This window comes from Cavia porcellus, unplaced genomic scaffold, assembly GCF_034190915.1.
Source record: "Cavia porcellus strain 051 isolate PalLab524CR breed Dunkin Hartley unplaced genomic scaffold, mCavPor4.1 scaffold_15, whole genome shotgun sequence".
NCBI lineage: Eukaryota > Metazoa > Chordata > Mammalia > Rodentia > Caviidae > Cavia > Cavia porcellus.
In genome coordinates this window covers 24,903,376-24,926,221 of record NW_026947498.1, presented here as the reverse complement: position 1 = coordinate 24,926,221, position 22,846 = coordinate 24,903,376, and the positions used below count along the sequence as shown (strand labels likewise).

The 22,846-nt window shown below is 34.6% G+C and overlaps 1 protein-coding gene across 11 annotated transcripts in view; it reads right to left on the bottom strand.

The window, feature by feature from the left end:
• The window catches only part of Robo2 (roundabout guidance receptor 2), a 1,616,745-nt gene that overhangs the window by 519,699 nt on the left and 1,074,200 nt on the right, over positions 1-22,846 (bottom strand). The window lies entirely within an intron of this gene.

Below are 22,846 nucleotides of genomic sequence, written 5' to 3'. Positions count from 1 at the left end.
GGAAGAATGAAGGAATACAAAAAAAAGGAGAGAAATGTTTGATGAAGAATATAAAGAAAACCTAGAACACATGAAGCAAGTTCAAAGAGATTACCAGGAAATTAAAAACTCCATTGAAGGCTGGCAAAACTGCTTGAAAAAAAATAAGGATAGACTATCAAAACTTGAAGATAAGTCTGCAATGTGTGATCATGAAAGGAAAGATTTCTTAAAAATAACAAGGATAGAGGCAGTAAAAATATAAAGGCCAGAAGACAACAAGAGGATCTATAACTTAAGAATAAAGAATGTGAATGAAGAAGCAAAGGTACAAAGTAAATACAAAGTTTATTCACAGAAATAATTAAGGAAAACTTTTCAAGCATAGGAAAAGGAAATGATATTCAGATGTATGAGGCATACAGAACTCCAGCCACCTACAACCAAAACAAAGCTACACCAAGATATATATAAATCAAGATCTCAGAAATTCAATAAAGAACAGAATATTAAAAGCCCTCAGAGAGAAAAAAAAAACAGATCACCTATAAAGGAAAACCCATCAAAATCATGGCAGACTTCTTGACACAAACCATCAAATCAAGAAGAGCTTGCAGGGCCTTGAAAGAAAATAACCTCCAGCCCAGATTGATGTACCCTGCAAAAGTATCTCTCACAATTAATGGAGAAACAAGATTCAAGACAAAGAGGAACTGGAGGAATTTGCAACCACCAATCCAACTCCGCACAGAATACTGAAGGAAATTCTAGAGAGAGAGAGAAAAAAGTGCCGGGATTTCAGGAACAGTGGCAGAGCAGCCTCAGTGAATGGGGCAAAAAGTGGAATGAATGAGAAAAGCAGACAACATATAGACAACCAAAAGCAGAAAAATAGCACAGCAGAAATAAGGCAGAGAAGGTTGGCTATAATCTCTAATATAAGTGGCCTTGAGACACACACACACACACACACACACACACACACACACACAGAAAGAAAAACAGGCAGAGTAGATCAGGAGGAAGGGTCCATTGAGATGCTCTGCATAGGAAATATAATTAACCTAAAAAAGGGTTTATGGACCAAAAATCAAATATGAGAAAACAATGCTCTATGTGACAGGGAACCAGAGAGAAATAAGGGCAACTCGACCAGTATCTGTAGATGGGTTGGAAAGATAGGTTTTTGTAGGTAAAGGAATACAATTTGAGATCAAGTCCAGGGGGGACAAGGACTGGAACCACTTACGTAAACAGCAGGTTGTCCCCCATTCTAAAAACTGAGGGATTAGGTGGGACCCAAAAATGCACAGTGGGAGTGAAAGGAGAGGAATACTAAAAAAGGAAGGCAGAGATATTGTTAATAGTGTATCAGGATTTAAAATCCACATTACTCACACCACTCTGTTTAGATAGACTATATTCTGTCCCAGTTTGTCTACTTGAATTAGATTTGAGGGCACACAAAGCTATCCCAAAATTAGCAGGATATAGTACTGTAATCATCCTTAATTTCCTATTAACTTAATCTGAAGCCCTGTGTAACTTATACTGTTTTAGTTGAATCTGGTTTGTTAGATTGCTGTTTGGTATCGACAGATTTTATTCAAATCTGTTGTGATTGATAGCATCAAGTCTGAGAGTACAGGAAACTACACTGAAGATGACAAGATTCACTAGATACCCATTCTGGTTTGATTATTACCTGTTTTTGAAGTTTTACACTATCTACAATGTTTTGTTTTTATTAATATTGTTATGTACTGCTACTTTCAATTATACTATGTCTGATGATATAAACAATTTTATTGAAGATAACATTGTATAACACCTCGTACTATGGTTTTATATGACTTTTTCATTTCAGGTTTTTATAGGAATATGTTTTGTTTTGTCTTGCTTTGGTTTTGCTTCTCCTTCTAATATGGAAAGGTTAGAAATACATGTAGAGACTCAGGCATGTGTAGAGCCTATAAACAATTTATGATAACTGATCATATGATGCATGATGAAATGAAAAACTACTTTGAAGAAAAAGAGACACGGGCAGTACCCAGTGCTGACCCCGTAGTGTCATGTGAAATCCAAAAATACTATTATTCTTTGTTCAGAGGATTTTAGCCTGTTTTGTTTTATTTCATCTTCACATACATGAAGGTATGGATAGCTATTTTGAAGAGAATGAGAGACACAAAGGCAGCCATTGTTGGCCTCCTATTGGCTGATCTTAAAGTCCTAAAATGTCTTCCTCATCTTGTTCAGATCAGTTCTATACTTTGTTATTTCATGTAAACTCTCTGAATGGAAGATATGGTTAACTATTTGGAAGAAAACAGACAATATGATAGAGAGTGAAGATCTATGATTGCCTTGCTTTGAAATTTGTGTCTCTTACATTGCTTTCTTATGTTCTGTTTTGCTCTGTTCTGTTGTGTTCAATTTTACCCTCTTTAAAATAAATTTTAGAAAAGAAAGCATGAAATAACTTAACGTAAATGTGATTCAAATTACTATCATGTAAGTTATAATCCAAAGGAAAGCAAAAAAGTTATAGAAGATCCTGTCAAACTCTGATCAGCTTCACCATCTTGTCATTTATTTGATCAAATCATTTATTTGAAACTTGTTATTTTAATCACGTTCCTAGTTATGCTTTAAACTTATCCTCTCTTCTCCTACTTTGTTTCATTCAGCCTTACTGACTTCCAGTTGCACTGCAATTACTGGAATTTTATTCCTTATTATTTTCATGAACAGAGTTTTAGAAGATAAGCATGTAGACCCCTAGGCTCCTCTCCCACCTTCTAGGATTTTTTTTTTCTTCCAATGCTGGGGATTGACCCCAGATACTGGTACATAAGCAAGTTAACTAAACCAGGCCACTCACCAAGGCCCAGCTCATTATGCAACTGGTCAAGGGTGGGAGCAGGAAGTGGCCATTGGCTGAACTGTTTTACTTTGGATTATGTCCAGCGTTTCCTCTTCACGGTCATTTCCTCACCCCTAGAAGACTTTCCATTCTCACGTATGGCGCTCTACTGCCACCTCTAAACTCTTAGTTGATCAAGCTTCACTCTAAACCTCATATGCTGACTTTTAAATTCCCACAGGAGCACCATGGTCCTTCCCTGTCTTTCTACTATCCTGGGGATAAAACTCAGAATCCTTGTCTACATAGTCTGTGTCCTCCAGCCAGGCCTTCCACCTTCCTTTGCTCACCACTTTCCCAGTCCCTGGAACCTTTCTTCCAAGTTTTCAGGGATTCAAGGTCTTCCCTCCCTGAGCCCCATGCTAGGGATTTCCTTCTCCTTGGATGCCCCGCCCAGACTCCCTTGCCTGCCCATAGATAGCTCCTCCCCTGAAGATCACAATACAAACATCTCCTCCGAAGGCCACCTGCACCAGCACACCAAATTTCACAGACTTTGAAATCTATTTATGAGTATATATGATCCCATATATATTGTGTTTAATGTTTAATAAACATACAAACATACGGAATGTGATTATCTATCCTCTATCCCACCTAAGAGTTACTATATAAATGTGATTTTGTGCTTTATACTACCTACATTCATAACAGACAATTTTGGAAAGAGCAAAACAATATGCATTTAAAAAACAACTGTTCTTCAGTGTCAGTCTCCAAATGCATTTTTCCATTATTTTTTCAAGAGAATGGTAGTATCATTTCAGACCTTTGTCAACCTTGAAAGAAGCTGGAAAATCGTTCTCAAAGATGTTACAGAAGTGGGCCTGTCATGCCAGATGGCACACAATAAACTTTTATTTAAAATTAAAATATCAATTCCACTCTGAGAGTTGCTTAGATTTAGTTGGAATTTTCCAGGTAGCTAAACATCATCATACTGAATTTCCAATGCACATATGTTTTGCCTCAAGGCAGCTGAATAAAGCTAGATAACCACAAAGCCAACATTATCTTGGCCCAAAATTCTTTTTATCACTTATTTTGTTCAAGTGTCATTGGAATGCTTAGTAAAAGACTCCAAAGACCTTTCCTCTAACAATACTGGAAAGGTGTTTTCTAAACAGAAAATTAGGAAGAAATGGAAGCATACTATTTCTGATAGTAAAAACCAAATATATTGCCCATTAAATAAAACCAAATGCAATCTCATATATATATATATATATATATATATATATAATATCTTACAGAATCCAAAACATATAGTTCACATATTAATAACTCACAAAAATGTTGACAGTAAAAGACCAAAAACTCTGGATTGTGCAAGTTCACTTTTAAAATTACATTCATATACACATACATATGTGATATGTTTGTATATGTGGATATATTTGTATGCATTATGTATATACTATACCATATACATGTACATGAATATTCCTTAACTTATAAAAAATATTGCCTGAATTATGACTATATCCTCATATCATACATTTTGTATTGCATGTTAGCAAAACTATGCAATATATTTGAAAACATTGAGTACTTTTATATTATTGGATCTAAAAGCCTTCAATTGCCAAAAATTATATGTGTTTGAGTTTTGAGTTACCTATATTTTTGAAGCTATGAAATTTATAACAATAAACTATTTTTCTTAAATTTTCTGTTTCCAGTAAGGATTGGCAATCTTTAAACATAATTTTACAGAAATGACAGGATGTTGTTTCCTCACAATGCAAATGAAATGTCGTACAGTATCTGTGTCTCCTTATGAATGAAAGCACAGCATAAACTATGATATTAATAACAGGCAATAAAACCTCTCATTTACAAAACATACCATTATTGCCTAAGTTTTCTATCTAATGCTTGTGAAGCTCATCCATCAAGCAAAATTAGGTTTTTCTACAAAGTTTTTGAAGCATTGCTTTCCTTGAAAAGAAAATGGGAGGAAGGGAAATTTCTCACACAAATGAATCAAAAAAGGGTGACTTAATTAAAGAACACCCTAGCTACATTAGACAAAAAGTTGGGAAACACAAGGGTAGACTGTCATCCCTTTGTGTTATTCTGAGGGCTTTGCCATGTTGGGACTTGTTTAAGCTACGTGTGGTTATACAAAGTTACTACTTAAGTATTTCAAGCCATCAGATGGTCTAATTTCTCACGGAAGGACATTTTTTTCTTTGTGTGAAATAAATGCCAAAACATGTATTCTAAATTCTCTTATGAAAGCATTATTGTTAGTATCATACAATTATTTGCAAATACAGTGTGAATTCTCTACTTAGATCTTCTATTTAATATATATCAAAACTACTTGAAATTTATGTCTCATCACAATCATCTTGCCAAATTTCATGCTATAAATATTCTTTAGAAAGGTATAAATAAAAAAAATGATTAAACATACAGAAACCTACAGAAGTGCACATTGGTGTTGTGTGTAATAAAGTTATCCCACTGGGTTTGATTGGGTCTCTCTGGCATAAAAAGTTTATATTTATAACACATGTGATACTCCAATTCCATATATAAAGTTATATGTGGATATATTATATTAAATATATATTTGAGAATCCCAAATACATACATTTCTCAAAGACTTTTTAATGCTCAGATAGAATTAAAGTTGAAAGTACCAATAAAATATCTTCAAAGAATAGACTCACAAGAGGAAAAAAGATGAGCCCACCATATTTATTTGCAACACCCATATTGATATATAGATTCATTATGAGATTATGTGCTAGCTTTAGTCATTTTTATATGCCTCATCTGAGAAGTAGTCCCTTCTGAGTTCACAGATGATTATGAAAATTTAAGCACCTCATTGATACATTACACAATTTACTGACCTAATCCACAAACCCAGAATATATTTTATGCAGGGATCTCTAATAGCAGGACAACTGTTTTTTTTTTTTAATATTTACATGCTATTTGTTAATCATGATGAATACAAGAGAGGCAAAAGTGGTTTAATTATGGTGGGAAGATGCAGAAATTTAATAAGAAGTAAAAGGCAAAAGAAGAAAAAGAAGATGTATGGAATTCACAAAAGATGAGCTCCAAGTGACTATATTTGTACTAGGTCTATCTTTAAAAACATAGCCAATGAGTGTTTCTCCACTTATTCCTCTAATTCTAAAATTAATATAATTCTAAAGTTAACAAATTCCAAAATTTAGATTTAGAAAATTAATTTGAGTTTTTGTTTAATTCAGCCAAGTTGTGCACACACACACATACAGACACACACACACACACACACACACACACACACAAAGATTTTGTGTAGTTGAGGCTTTTCTCCATCACTAAATGTCCTGAAGTGGCACAATGCCCACTTGTTTCAAATGTTGGCTATGATGTAGACCCACAATATGACAATCATATAAAACTGACCAAAAAAAAAAAAAAAAATCAGTTGGAAACTAGAGTTTGGATTTCATCGTCTCTCACTGCTCTCCATCTTTATTTTTATGACCATATTACTGAGAAGCCAGCTACATTTTATTTCACAAGTACAATATGGAGAAATCTAAGGGCTAGGGAAAACAGAAATCCATATTTATGCCGTGAGCAGAGAATCTCACTTGTACAATCTCCTTTAGGACTTTACTCTCAGGCAGGTCTATAGTCTTAGTAACTACTAATTACGGCAAGGAGATACATTTGGTTTGTAGTGTAAGATCCAGGCTTCTTCCACTCCACGCAGTGTTTTCCATTTACTGGAAGGAAGAAACTTGATTTCCACAGGAAGTTTTACTTTGGACTTTTTTTAAGCCAGAAGACATAAAATATATACATTTCTATATGAAACACTGCCTATAAATATAAATTAAATGCATCCAACCTTTGCTGAACCCTACTATGTGTAATTCATCAAATGTACAATGGACTAAGATGTAAACACCTGTCTTGCTGCCTCCTGTCAGAACGCAGACAGAGATTTCTTTTGGAAGATTTTGTGAAACTGTTCTTAAGTTTTAAAGATGTTCTATTTGCTATATGAAAAAGGTAGAATTGTTTGTGTTTTTCAATAGAAAGTATGTATATAGAAATCAAAGTTATACTTTTAAATTCCTTACAAAATTATAGTTCAAGTTGACAGTAAGTCCAAACAACTGGACAAAGAAGAAATCTCAAGTAGCGTAAGAAATGATCACATCTTCACTTTAGAGGAAGACTAAAGGAGAATATTAAGGAAATCTCCCTTCCTACACTCTGAAAGGTGGAACAAAATTATTTGGTGATATCTGAATTTTGATTCCTCTTACTAAATCCTCCACTTTAACTTAATCTCTCTCTCCCTCTCCCACTCTCTCTTTCCTTCTCCTGTATCTTTTCCTCTTTTTTCTCTTTCTTCCCCAAAGTCTAATTCAAAGCTACCTTCACTACAGTTTTTGAATCAGTATCCTTTATATTACATCTGCTGACACTCACCTATTCTATCATTCTATTCTTTATGAGTTTTTCTCTAACAACACCCTCAGGGAAGTTACATATTATGTTTTCAATAATATATATCCACCATAAAACCCCCAGTTGGGTTTCACTGGTTTTCTTCCATGGCTAAGTCATTTCCAAGAAAGCTTCCAACCCCATTTCCAGGAATCTCTGCCCCTATATTCAACCAGAGTTCAATCAACTGCATTATGTAGGAGCTCTCTCAACAGTTACTGAAAGAATAGAAGAGGACAGAGTGCAGAAATAATATTTTAGAGAGTTCCAAATCCATCCATCACTTACCCTAACCCAGCACATTCTATCTTTAATTAATCTAATAAAAATGACTAGTTTACAGTCTCTATGGCAACTTAACCACTCTCAGATACCATATGATTCATTGTTAAACTTTTCTACAACTCATAAGAATTATTTTACATGGTAAAATAAAGAACCAAAAGAAAAATGCTATTTTGTAATCTCAAAATTCAAATGAAAATTCAAATTTACTGTCTACATAAGTTGTATTTGAACATGGTCCTACACATTCATTTACCTACTGTAAATAACCTACTGTAATGTAAGTGACCTATGGTCACTTTTCTTCTTACAAAGACAAAATTGAGCAGCATAACAGAGGTCTATGGCTGTTAATGTAAAAACAGTATTACTTTTCCTTTATAGAAAAGTTCTGAGATATTTGATCCACTGAATTTTGCTTACATTGCTGATGAACAAAAGTACCTGGAGACTGCAAGAACACGATAGAGTTAATGAGAATTGGAAGTCAGCTCTGCATTCTCTTGGGCTTATCAAACATTTGTACATGGTGCCTTTTGAGTATATTTGAGAGTGTTTTAAACAAAATTGTGATTTTAAAATCAGTTCACAGGCATTGTTCTGCCTTCTACTATTCAAAATATTAGGATCAGAAGAAAAAAAAATATATATATATAATCAAACTCACAATGTCCCATGTGCCAGGCAGGGACTTATACCACTGAGCTCAATCCCCAACCCCAAAAGAAAACTTTAAAAAAGAACTCCAACTTATGTAGGCAATCTTAAGTCACATTACTCACATCAGTTATCACTTTGCAGCTCTCTGTAAATCAGAGACTACCAAATTTTTCACATTCTCTGATACCGTATAACCCCAAAGGGCACATGTCCACCCAACAAGATCTCATTGATGTAGAAAGTAGTAAGAGGATTATGTTCTGGATTCTGTTCAGTTCATGCATCTGATTAAATTCTTGCCTACTGATAGAGTGGTCTTACATAAATTCTACTTTTTCTTTGAACCACAATGCAATTCTATACTCAACAATTCCTATAATTAAAGTCAACAATCATTCTGACACAAGAATATTTTCCATTTAGACCCAGCTCACTGCCTCCAAATTTTTCTCATCACAAAGCCCTGAAAAGTAGCTCATAAAGTATTTTAAATACAGCTACATTTTTGTCAGCTTTCCTGTAATATTTCAAAATGTCAAACAGGGTCTGCCTCAATAGTCTTATTTCATCATCAAGGCAGGGAAACACAGGGATAAAAAGCAAACTGTCCCTAGTTGTAAGTAGGCATTTTTCTAGAGGCTCTATCTTAGTACCAACTTCTTGTCTAACCTGCCAAAATCTTTCATTCTCTGGCCCCAAAGTACAAAATGGGAGGAGTATTCCAATGGCACTTAAGCCATGTTAACCAAAAGACAATTCTCATAGTTAGCAATGCAATATAATGGGCACTATAATCTCATGACCCTGACACCGGGATGTGATGCTTCTAACATGAATTACATTCTCCCCTTTCTCTTCGTCCTGCATTCATCCCTTGGGCCTTTTTGGTGTTATTGCTTCACTGCCTTCTCCCTCTAGTTAGACATCTAGATTTTTTTATTTTTTCCCTGAAGAATTAGTTTACACCTATATTCTAAATAAAGCATTAGTTCCTAACTGTGCTAAGAGTTTTGCCAGCCTACATTTTTTAAAATAATTCGATAGTTTTTATGGAGGAAGAGTTTGAGGTACAAAATTTCCTTATCATTTTCTTCTGTTATGTCACTAATTAAGATGTTAAATCAGACCTCACTTAAACCTGATCTCCAGACATCACTCACCAAATCGTTACATTTTTAATCTCTGATTGCCCTTGGGTATTACCACCTCTTAACAAGATATTTCACTTCCTCAGAGTGAAAAACAGGTTACAGGAAGTGTCACAGAGTTTCTAAAATGTTTGTGCTCATAGTTAGACCAAAGTAAAAGCTTCTAAGTGAACATGAGTATATACAGAAGAACTAGATTAGGCTGCTACATCAGCCTAATAAAATTTACAATAATGGTTGGAGATTTAGCTCAGCAGCATAAGCACCTGCCTGGCAAGCATGAGGTTGTGAGTTGTATTGCCCGTACAAAAAGAAGAAACAGAAAAAAAGAAAGAAAAAAAAACGGAATGTACAATAAGAAACAGAATAAGAGTATAAAAATATAACAGTTTGCTTGGCTTACTTTACCATCTAAATATTAATAGCATTACATGCATGCTGAGAAAGCAGCATCAGCTCGCATTTTCTATTTCTACATGGAACACAAGAATTGGAAGATGGTGTAGCCATGAATATCAGATAATCACCAAGGCTCAAACACAAGCAATTTTATTTGAACTGTGCTATATATGCAATGGAGAGATATAAAAAGAGGTAATGGGAATTATAATTATACCAGCACTAATCCCCTACACGATTTTACAGATACAACACAAATGCATACGTTGCACATATAAATAACAACTTCTCTGTTAATCACAGACTCTCCCATTTCTAAGAGCTCATGGGAAACTAACACCTGCCACCCTTAACACTTTCTCATTAGATGTTTCTCTAAACTCTCAAGAGTATTATAATTAGTTTCTTTATCAAACAAACAAGCATGTTATTTGGATGTTGTGAAATAGATCTGACTAGACAACATTCTATGATCACAAACATCATGCATTTAATTCAGTGCCATCACAAACACTGCAAAAAATGTAAGAATGGGTAACTGATTTATTTTAAGTGCTCATTTGGGATATTTTCACCATTTCTGTTTCATTGGACAATAGTCACAATTAACAGTTCATAAAACACTGTCTTTAAAAAATAGACTATTGCAGGTATTGAAAATTTAGCAACTTCTCTTTGAAAAGCTTTGACAATGTATAAGCCCTAATTTGCAAAATAGCCAAAGTAGGATGAAGACCTTTCTTGTCTGCCTTCTCCCTCTCCATTAAAAACAGAAGGTATTAATCACCCCATCTCAAAGGCAGCTGACTGATGCTATTCACAGAATAGGGCATTCTCACTCATGTGGCCCCATGAATAACTCTCAAGGCCTTTATTATCGCTCTGAGTGGACTCTTAGCAGCACAGCCTCTCTTTAGCAATCCTCATTCCCTCAGGCCCCAGAAGGATTACAGATAATGACTAAAAGAAAACATCATTGGTAAAACAAAAGTTTATAAAGAAAAAAATGGGAGCAAAGTGGACATATTGGAGACAAGTCGTGATTCATGGTCTGTACTGTGTTCTGCCTCTTTCTCTCATTCAATACACTCTTTAGTTTTACTGCTGGATAAGAAGGGACCAAACCAGTGCACTTCTCCTAGCAACCAATACCAGTCAGGGAAGAAGGCATGTCATCTGCTCAAAGGGAAAACGGAAGAATTTGGGGTCATACAAAGCAGACACATGTTCTTTTGCATTTGATCCCAAATTGATTATCAAAAAGATTCAGTAAATGCTAAATAATTCTGTTTTATGTGAATGTTAACAATCCATAGAACTAAATATCACCTTGTCTCATGCTATAGAGTGTCAAATGCTGGACCAATTTACTCTTTTCAAAAGCTCAGTTTTTTACTTTGCCATGCACTATCCTCAGCAACCCCTTATAACTCATAAAGAGCATCCTTCTCAGGTGTACCCTGAGCTTCCTGGATCAGTTTAAGTGTAAAAATTATGCATGAATCCTACAGCACCCCCTGTTTAGAAACCATAGAACTGAATCCTGATGGAGAACAGACTATAAAAGCTTTTCCTGGTAGTCTTATTTGTATGTTATGTTTAACCCATGCTTGAAAAATTAAACTTTTTGAAAAAAAATGATTTAGAATTTAAATATCACATAAAGAGACACATTTATTGGAAGTTTAAAAAAATCTAGAGACTTTCATGCCATCCAACTGACGAACATCACAGGTGTTAAAAGTTTAACAGAAAAGTACAATGTGAATTCATAACTAGGACAATGTTCTTCTTAAAACAAAAGTCTGTCGGATTGTGAGTATAGGGCACAGATCAAACTCAATTTACTCACATTGTATAAAAGGACGGAAAGAGCTATGTTTGCCCAAAATATGTACCCATAAGTTGTACATTTTTTTGTAATTTTTTCATTTTGTATTAAAAACTGACATTACCCAAGATTTCAAATCGTAAGAGTGGGATTGAAGCACTTAAAATCATACTCAGCTACAAAATCACTCACATATTTCATGAGAGCCAGTGAAAAACACTCAACTTCAATATGTTAGCTCTTCTTTTCTCGTGAAGTTATGAATCAGCATTGGCCATGTTTTGAGAAGAAAAAGAAGCACCCTACAACTGAATGACAACATCAAGACCTGAGAATGTAGGCATGGCACACCAATGAAAAAGCTTTTGTATTGCTAGATTTTACTCAAGAGTGAGAAAGTTAAAGTACAGAATTTGAGACCATCAAATTAAATATCTCTTCAAACTGAATTTTGGATGAAAGAAGAAAAAAGAAAGATGTTGTACCTGGCATTTCTTTTTAAAAGCTTATATTCTCTCCCTAATTTCTTCTCTAACTCATGATGATGATGAGAAATAACATAATTTATATTTAGTTAATACATTGTTGTTGCTACTGCTGACATTTAAGGTACCGGGGAAAACAATAGCTGTAGATACAGAAGGTGGACAAGGAAAAACATATTCCCTAATTTAACAGACACGGAATGAAATACGTTCTCAATTATTGCAGCTGTTTGGCAAAAAAGTTGACATTCATTCTAAAATAAAGATATAAAATACCACTGAGAGTGCTTGTTGTGAGATTGTGAAATTCTCATAATTTAATATAATATTGAAAATTGTATTCTGTAATCATGAGATATATGGAAACAAATTAGTTTAATCATATGGTAAGTCTTTGCTAGTATTTAGAAACGTACTATAAAACTTTTAAGTGTGGCTCTAGCCTTGATTTATAAATATTTATAAACTTTTCCTTACAAAAAAAGCTCTTGACTTAATTTTTTGAAAGTCAAAAGCTCTCTGGTTTTTGATCATACTTATGAGCATTTTAATTGGCTATAACTGTGGCAGAGGTTTTGTACAAATCCCTTAAATTCCAGTCTGGTTTTGAGTGGATGTTCTTTGTTTAAACTTGAAAAGTATTATAATGGGATAGTTGAGTTATTTTCCATGTTCTCCAGCTAATTTCCAAAAAGGCTTGTGAGCAAAAACAAGGAAAACAGATCCCACATCAATCCTTGTCACAGAAACTTAAAAATGTCTGTTAACCCTCCTGAGGAAAACTTCTAGGATGCATATGGTTCAAGTTAAAGTGGTCATACACTTGAAATACCTCGATATAAGGTTTATTTTCTCAACTTTAATTTTAAAATTCTATGTTTTTATAAATAAAACATACATACTATTGTGTCATTAATAGATAAAAGTATGCATTTACCATTAAATGAGTGATATTTGCCCCTCTATATTAATATTATTGAGTTCTCATCCAAACAGGGAGGTTCCATATGCAGACTGGACAAAGAACCGTGTTTTTTCTCAAGGACAGATATTTATGGTTCTGGGTAATTTTTTCCAGAATAAATTTTCTTCTTCAAATATGCCCCAGAATACTAATAAATAGTTTATTAGTTATTTACTTAGCATAACAGAAGAACTTAGAATAAAAAAGAATTAAAGTTTGAGACACTGGAGATCCCATAGTCAAATCTAATCTTTTTTTGGAAATGATCTATATGAATACAATTAATAAACTGGAAAACTAATAGGGCAATCCATAGCTGCTGGCCACTCTAGCTATGCCCTTTCTCAATAATAATGATGTTGTTTTATTCAGGTTAACTTTTCTGATATGTACAACCAATAGTGATACAAATCTGAATAATCCTGAGAATCATGTTATTTTTTTCTGTATTAGTATTTATTTATAACTCAATAAATTTGTCTTGGACAAGATTTATCCATTTGGCAGTTTATACCAAAAGCATTGAGTAAAAAAATTCTGGATAAAATGTAAATTAGTCAACATGAAAGAAAATGCAGCATTATACCAGGATGTTCTATTTGATAACAAAAAATGCTAGTTGCAGCATGCCTCCCTTGTTTACCCCTTTCATTCACAACTGCATCCACCTGGGAATGCCATTTGTTCCGTAATAGGCATATGATGCAATGGAAATACACATATCGTAGCACGTTTGTCACTCATGCACAGGTGTGGCCACAGGTGAGTCCATGTAAGAGACAACCTGAGGGTTCATGCTTGCACCATCATATGGAAACTATACAAGATATCCTAAATATAGCCAAAAGTTAGTTTGATATCTCAAGTCCTCTTCTACTTATTTCCTTATTCATATTAGGCAGGGAATAATATAATAAAAAGATTACTACAAAGGTTACTATCAGTAAAAACTATAAATAACAGATGCTGCTTATAAAATAACAAGCACTATATATATATATATATGATTATGTATATATATAAGATTATCTATTCTGCTCAACAAATGTATGAGAGAAACATATACATGCCTCTTTAACACGTAAGTACACTGAGGAACAGAAAAAAATACTTATTCAAATTCATTCATTTTTGTTGACACTTTCAATCATCGTATTACCCTCCTTTCGTACAGACAAACTACACTGAGATCAAACTAGGCATCTTGCCTTTCCGTAGGTAAGGGCTCTGCCCTCTCCCTCATTTCTTTGTTCCTCCTTTGCCTGAAATGCAGTTTCTGATCATTTTGACTATGAAAAAACCCTCGACTCTCTGAATTCCAGTTGTAATGACTGACACACTCAGTGTGGCCTTTTCTCAGATTGTATTATCTAGAAATTACCTGTTTCTTGCTGGAGTTCCTAGATTTTGTTATGTATGTTTTCATGTTCCTTTTTACCAGATCTAATTTTTTTGGTGCTCTGAACATTTCTTACCCTTCCTATTAAGTAGTAGTTTCTTTAAAGGTGGGATCAATTTGGGGGCTGGGGATTTAGCTCAGCGGCATAAGCACCTGCCTTGCAAGCAGGTGGTCGTCAGTTCAATCCTCCGTACCAATAAAAAAGAAAAAAAAAAAAAAAAAAAAAGGTGGGATCAATTTAACACATCATTATGTTTCTCACAGAACCCAGCAAGTTGTCTTGTCTGTAAACAGTTGCTCAATAAGCATGTGTTGAATCAAATGATAACCTCAACAAATCCAAATTAATTTTATTATTGTTGTGTTTAGAAAACAGTTGATCATTTTCAAGAACAGCAGGCTGGAATTCTTTGCTAAGTTTCAGGGTTAGGAAACCAGAAAGAGCCCCCAGTCTTTTGAGGTTCTTGGAAGACAGTTTCTCCTTGAAAATGGCCCTTGCTTGAGCCGGAAGTAGAAGAGGAGTTGAATTAGAGTGCCAAAAGGAGTGGAAAACTTTGACCCCTGGAACTGGAAGTTCTCAGTAGTTCTTGCTACTTTTGCTAAGTAAATAAGCTTGCTACTTTTACTCAGTAGTTCTTGCTAAGACCAGCAGTGATCTGATAGGAGGTAGAACTCGGCAGTGAAGCTCCTGGAGCTTCTTATCTCCTGATGTGTGTCCTCAACCAGGAGTTGGGGTTCCTAGTAGAGAGATTAAATATTCCTGGGCTCCAGATTCAGCTCTACTACTAAATAAGGAGGGAATCTGTGACAAACTACATGACAACTCTTAGCTTCAATACCCCATGTATTCAACCAGAGAATTGTGCTGCATAACTACATGAATAACTTTTAGTTGTGATGTTTTTATTTTATGATTTATCTCTAATATACTTGTAATTTCTGTTAAAAATGATAAGTTTAATTGTGTTAACTACAGTGGTAAATAAAGACATACAATTACATAGTAATTGGCATATAAATGTTCAAAGCAGCAACAGTCATCATAAGGGGGAAATAACATAAACATACATCAAGTGGCAAGTCAAAGAACAAACATACAAATATTTGTCAATTCTAGTGAATGACAACATGAATGATGCTTGAAAACATGATGCTAAAGAAGCCAGTCACAAAATACTATCTCATATTTTGCATGACTCCATTTTTATTAAATGTCCAGAATAAATAAGTCTCTACAAATAGAAATTGGACTAGTTTTTTCCTATTATTTCAGCAGCAGAAGACAAGGAACAAGGTACAACCTTTTTTGGAGCAATAAAAATATAAAATTAGGTTCTAGTGGTAGTTGTACAACTCTAAACACTTAGAAAACTAACCATACACTTTAAGTGGATAAGTTTTAGCCAACACAAAGTACATGTCAATGAAGTTCTTAGGAAGAAAGAAAATATTTCAATGCAAAGTTTAGAGAAAAACTACATTTATTTATTTTAGTTTTGAGAAATAAATTTTCCAATTAATGCTTCTTGAACTTACATCAAAAGTAAGTCTACAAAGAAGACATACTCTTGATATGCAAAACTGTAAAACTACAGAGTATATATATATCTCAGTTTAGTGTCATGGCAGCATCAGGTAGAGCAGTTTTGTTTTCTTTTGTTTGAGATAGGATCGCTATGTACATCAGGCTAGCTTAAACTCACTATAGAGGTCAGCCTGGCCTCGAAACCATGACGATTCTCCTGCCTCCTGCTCCGAGTGGTTTATAGACTAGCTTCGGAATAATACCTGGGATTATAGACTAGTTCTGTAGCAATACTTTTAATATTTTTCTTTTTCACTTATTATATATATATATATATATATATATATATATATATGGTGATCAAATTTAAAACTAATGTGTTTGATTCTATCTTTAAACTAGAATAAGCACTTTTATTGCTAATGTGTAATGGAAAATAAAACTCAACTAAGTCTACAGAACTGTCTGAACATTTGGACCGCATATCAGCATATAGTCAGTGTCCTTCGGTATTGGGAAGTGTGTATAGTCCTATTAAAGAATATCACACATATGTGAGGAAAGAGACCTTTGTTAAAACAGCATGCCAATCAATTGTGTATTAGAAAACACACAGAAGTACTAGTTTGGAGATCAGGGAAGAATGTGAAAATCATCTTTTTTAAAAAAAGGCCAGTTGACTACAAAGAGACATACTGAAGAAAGCGGCCAATTCTGTATCTCCTGCCAAGTGAAATGCAGAATATTAAACCTCAGAAATCATGATGTGATTTGTCAATATGCATATGTGATAACTCCCCTTTCCTATACATTAATACACACACAAACACAAATCTGGTTCAAATAGTAAGCATTTCATGTATTGAACTAAGCCATAAGCATCTGTATCTCTAAAGCATTCCATAAACACATTTTCATGTATTCAACAGATGTTTGACTATCCAGCATGTGTCATTCAGTGCACTAAGTACTAAAGGTGATTGGTAAACATGACAGTCAAAGCTAAGTCCTTGTCATAGAACTTTAAAGGAAGAATCAGACAAACAAATCAACGCCTATATCTATCTGCTGTTGGGAGAACACGTTGGTCTCTCTTGTTTACGCATCCCTTGCCAGCACTGCTAACTACCATTTTCTTCCAAACTATATTTTCAAGGATATTTATTGAACCATACTTCCTGTGCCTTAGAAAATATAGATGGCATTCTTCTAGAGCAGGAGACAGATTTGCTTAGAGTTCAATGTAATTAAGATACAATCTTTCTCCAGGGTCAACGTTAGTCAAATTACCTTTTACCACCATAAAATGTTCAGATCCCAAGGTCAGGGTTCTTAAACTGTGAGGGGAATCCCCTGTGTTTATCTCATCCATCAGGGACCCTTGGGATGGGGGTTCAGCAGTTAGGAAAATTATTATAGCATGATTAATGAAGTCCATCATCTCTGAACCAGGAATCTCATGTTTTCTGCCATTGGTTATGCAGTTGTAGCACTCTAACTTTTTAGCTTGCAGATGGAGTGAAATTTTAAACCCTTTCCAATTCTTAACATATATACATACATACATCCACATACCCCTCAAGAAGGTAATACATGCTATGATAATTATTGTGACACAGCTAAATGGGGACACCCAATAATGTTTCAAGAGGAACAATTTTAGATAGTGTACTACATTGCTAGAGTTTAAATTTTGAATGTCTGCCAAAGGTCAAAGCACTAAATCCTTAGTACTAACTAATGAGTAGGTACTGACTAAGGAGTAGTTTTAGTAGGTGTGGGGAGTGACTGAGCTGTGACTGAGCTGGCAAGGGATCACTCACACACTGAGGGCTAGAGCAAGGCTAGCTATAAGAACACAGTGTTATAGGTGAGTTATATACACAAGTAGTTAGTACAGGAGCAAAGCCACTCCAGTAGGTGTCTGGCCTTGGTATTTCTCACTGTTGATTACAGCACAGGTAGTTCTGGGAATATTTTGCTTTCAGTGTTCTCAGCCAAACAATGAGACCTTGCACTTCTGACTGCAGCCCACTTTCCTCTCTTTTTATTGTGTATAAATAAAGATACAGGTCATGCTGAGCTATCATTATCTGCATCAGAGCGGTCTGGTCCCACCCAGTTCCAGCTTTCCTTTTAGTATGTCAGGACTGGCTGTGTGGGTTGTGGCAGGTAGGGTCTAGTGGTAGGACTTTAAACCACTGAGGTTGTGCCCTTGAAGAAGACAGTGAACTTCCAGTCACTTCCCAATCTGCCCCCGCCCCCGCTTTTTTTTTTTTTTTTTTTAAGTTTGGCCATAACATGAGCAGTTTGGGTCTAACACACACTCCCACCATAACACACTGCTCATATAAGGCCCAAAATCAGGGCCTACTGCACTGAGACCAAACTTTCAAAACTACGAGCCAAAGTAAAATTTTTCTCTTTATATTTTTATTATGTCTTTGTTATAGCAATATTTTTTAAAATGACTCAACACATTCATATTTCTAAGTATGTGATATTGGAAAGGGAACTTTATTAAGTCAAAGAAATTCTTAGCAAGGCAAAGATCTAGATAAGATTTCCAGTAAAGAACAAATGCAAAGGCTATGACTCAGGAATGCAGATCAAAAGAAATCTCTGAATCCTCATTCTACTTAAAGAGGTTGAAGAGATGAAGCTAGGGAGGGAGAGAAGGGTCTGAACTTGTGGAGTCTTGTATACCTTTGTGAAGAGGTCTGAGTAGAAGCCATGCACAAGAACTACAGAAAGACTTGTGCCTCGTGGAGAATTTTTAAAGATTGTGGAACCTGGACAGTGTGCAGATAACTGGGATAGGGAACAATAAAATTAATTACACAAGAGCATGGATCAAATGATATGTGTTAATCCAGCATAGGAAAGTAATGGCAGAATATAGGTGCAAACATTGTGACATTCACTGGAAAATCTTTCAGCTCTACAAAGGATTGAATGGGTTCATAAAATATGGTGAAAATTAATGCCTGGCACCAAGATAGATTGCAAAGGATTTGCTATAAAGGTGGATGTGGGCTGTGAGAATGGGTCAAGAGAGATTCACTGTTTTATGTCATCAAAAATTAATATTGAAGACATTTATTGAGATGGAAGTTACTAGAAAAAGGAACAGAGTCTATTCTGGACATGAGTTTAATGTATCATTAGATATCAAATCAAGATGTGAAGCTGTCAGAGGTATATGTCAAGTAATGGTCCAAGAGATGGAGATTCTAACGTGAAAGAGGGCCAGGGATACAGCTCATCAGCACAGCGCCTGCCTGGCAAGCGCAAGGTTTTGAGTTTGATTCCCACTACCAAAACAAGAACGTAATTGTGGAAGCGTGCCAAGGAGCATCCTCACGGATATTATATTCCTCCATAAATTATGAAGGCAGTTCAATAAGTATCAGGTTAAACTTAAGCACTAGCATAAAACCTGGAGAAATTAGATGATAGATCTTACAGAATGGGTGAAAATACTTTAACAAATGCTAAACATGGCAGCCCAAGTTACTCCAACACTGCTTTGAGGTAAAGTAGAGTTTTGAATGAGTATGTAACTCTGTGTTGTTGCTATTTTACATCTTTATGATGATAAAACTCCCTAATAAAACACTGAAAGGTTATTAGGAAATTCTCTTTAAAACACTATAATCATTCATTCTTTCTTCCATCATGATTTAGAAGAAAATAAATATTGATGTCAATATATCCACTTAGGGTGATAGCTTTATAGGAAGCATAACAATTCTTTTAAAATAAATCAATAAAATGATCTTACATAAGTTCACCTTTCTGCTTGAACTCAGCTCTCAAGACTTTTGCTTCAGAAATATATGAGAGTCATACAAACCAAGTTAAAACAAAGCTATGTAGCACTCTAAAAGAAAAGTAAAGAGTAAATCCTAATTGGGGTTTAATCAGGGTTAAAATCTGAAGTTTAAATATTAACATATCACCATCAAATAAAACTTTCCTAAATTATTTTTAAGGAGCACCACCACCTATCTTCTCCTTTCTTCAAGTACTTCTCGAATTCTTAACAGCCCCTTCCCCCAAAAAATGGAAAAATAAGAAAGAAGGCAAGAAAGGAGTAAAAGAAAAAAAAAAAAGAAAAGGAAAAGATATGTTAGATGAAAATCTTTTTACTCTAATATTCTCCACAAAAGCAAATTGCATATAGAAAATCTCCATAGATTATATAAATTCCTAATTAGATATTACTACATCCCACAAATATACAGACATTTCCATCACCACTGCATATGTATCCATATTTATGAAATGTGCCATGTATTCACATTTTTATTGTAAAAGATGTTATTCTGTTCACCAAAGGTATGATTAGAAATGTTCTTTTTTAGAATGATGACTTTTACTTTTCTTTAAGATAGTCTTGTTTAATATTCTAAGAAATCCTTTTGATTTGTTGTCCACGTGTTGCATAGCATCAAAGGTTATTCAAACAAAGCCAATTCAAACATATTACTGCATAATTGCAAGAACAAACTTCAGGTTATTTATATGCAATTTGAGTTTTAAAGTGGGCCATATATGGCTATGATAATGAGCCCATAGCTGAAAGATGCACTTCAGTAAAGTACATAAACTCATATGAGATAACAGATATGTACTATGCATACACATTATCTTTGCTCCTCAAAATATGTGCGTTGTTTTCATTTCAGTATTTACAGAGAAAAACAGGAGAAAAATCACTATTATTTTAAAAATAGCTTTTGAAAGTATTATAAAATTGTCACTAGATAAAGCATAAGATAAAGAAGGGAATAAAAAGTCTTGTGATGGTTCTCATTATTTCCCAATGATTTAAAAACTACTGTTACTTAAAAACAAAGAAAATCTGGAATACAAAGGCTAAATCTCAATATCTATCCTCTTTTATAATGATAGAAAACAATATGCTTGTGATTTTCTGAATTAAATGAGAAGATCTTTACAGCAAAACTAGAAGAGTTTGTAGTTCTTAACTAATTTAAAATTTATTTTCTATGGATTGTCACAGGGACAGGATCCTGAAAAACCATTAATAATATTAGCATATACCTTCTATAAGGAGGCAAAACTAACATTTTTCATGCACTATAAAAATGCACATATAAATTACTGGCCAGGCAAATTTCAGTGCAAATCTGTGTATCATTTGTCACTGCATAAAATTAATTTCTGTGTCTAGCACAAGGGTAGTCAGTATATCTCTGAAATGGTACAAGCTTCTCTAAATCTGAAATTCATGGACAGGATAAGCACACACCCCCAAGAAGGACAATCAGTAAGTAGATACCAAAAAATCCTGGTAGGGTAACAAAGCTTAGCTGTACCACCCACTAAGCCCCTCATTAGATCAGTGAGCAGCAGTCCCAAGGTGTTGAAACAGCCTAGAGGGCAGTGTTGTCCAAATTCCAAATTTTCAACTATCTCCAGGGAAAAGCTGTCATCATCCTGAAGTATCCAAAGGCAACCCAATGTCAAACATACAATTTACACTAATTCAGTAAGAGTGTGCATAGTTTTCTTTAACAAAATGAGAATCATACACACAAATTTTTGTAAAAAAATTTGTAAAAATCTTCAGTCGTCAACCACCGGGAATTTTTCATTACTAGAAATTCTGCAATAAGTGTGGCTTGAGTACAAATTGTCCCCTCATCCTGTAGTGCCAAATCAGAACAAAGGTTCTAGGTGTGTCTTTACAGCAGGAAGGAGATGGTGTGAAAGATAAAGAGAGAGATTGAATGACAAAACCATGGGAAAGAAATGAAGGAGGAAGAGGAAGGAGGGAGGGAGGGAAGGAAGCGAGAAATGATGTCTTGCTACTGCTGTTCCAGCAAGCTGGTTAATTGCATTTGTTTCATATATCTCCAAACACCCTGGTACATTAATTACATTCTGTAACACCAAGCTCTTCTGATTCCCTCTGTCACTTCCAGTGAGCAATTTAATTAGATTTCTCCTACAGACACACAGATTTAGAAAAAAAAAAAAAAAAAAAAAAAAAAACTTACTGATAATTCCATAGTCTAATATATAGTTTTTTCATGCATTTGTTATTGAGATATGTAAAATCACGATTGATGGGGATATACTATTTAAAAAGCTACCCCAAAGTCTTACCATGATAACTGAACACATTTCGAATAAATATGTAAAATCTTTTCCTTATGGTAATGTAAATGTATTGTAAAGATAGATGTATTAGAGAAGAAAATGAATGGAGAATGACCATAGATATTGCCATAATATAATGTCAAGATGCTCAATTCCTGCACATCTACCGCTGTACTTAGGAGGGTAAGAGAGGAGTGGTGAGCACACATGCATTCCTTTCCTACTATTGCTGGGGGGCAAAGGTACTCATGTAGTCCATGATTGAAAACAGCCACTTGACAGTAGGTAAACTCATCCAAATTGCCTCATGTTTATAGAAAGGCTTCCTCTTTGAGTCTCATACATCAGGTCCTGTGCAGCAGCAGCTGCCAGGAACAAAGTTAGCTCCCACAAATGGGCAAAAATAGGTAGTGTCCACCGTGCAAATGCTAAAGAAAGTTTGTGTAGCAGCACACTATTAGGATGGCTTAAAGGTCTGGATGAATACATCTCAGATTCTTTACAAATACAATAATTGAAAATTATAAATATTACAATCCACAGAAATGTGGAGAGATGCTCTGGTCCTCTTCACATCAATAGTTTCCACTGATACGAAAATTAATGTTCCTAAGAGACTACTACCAAATACTTT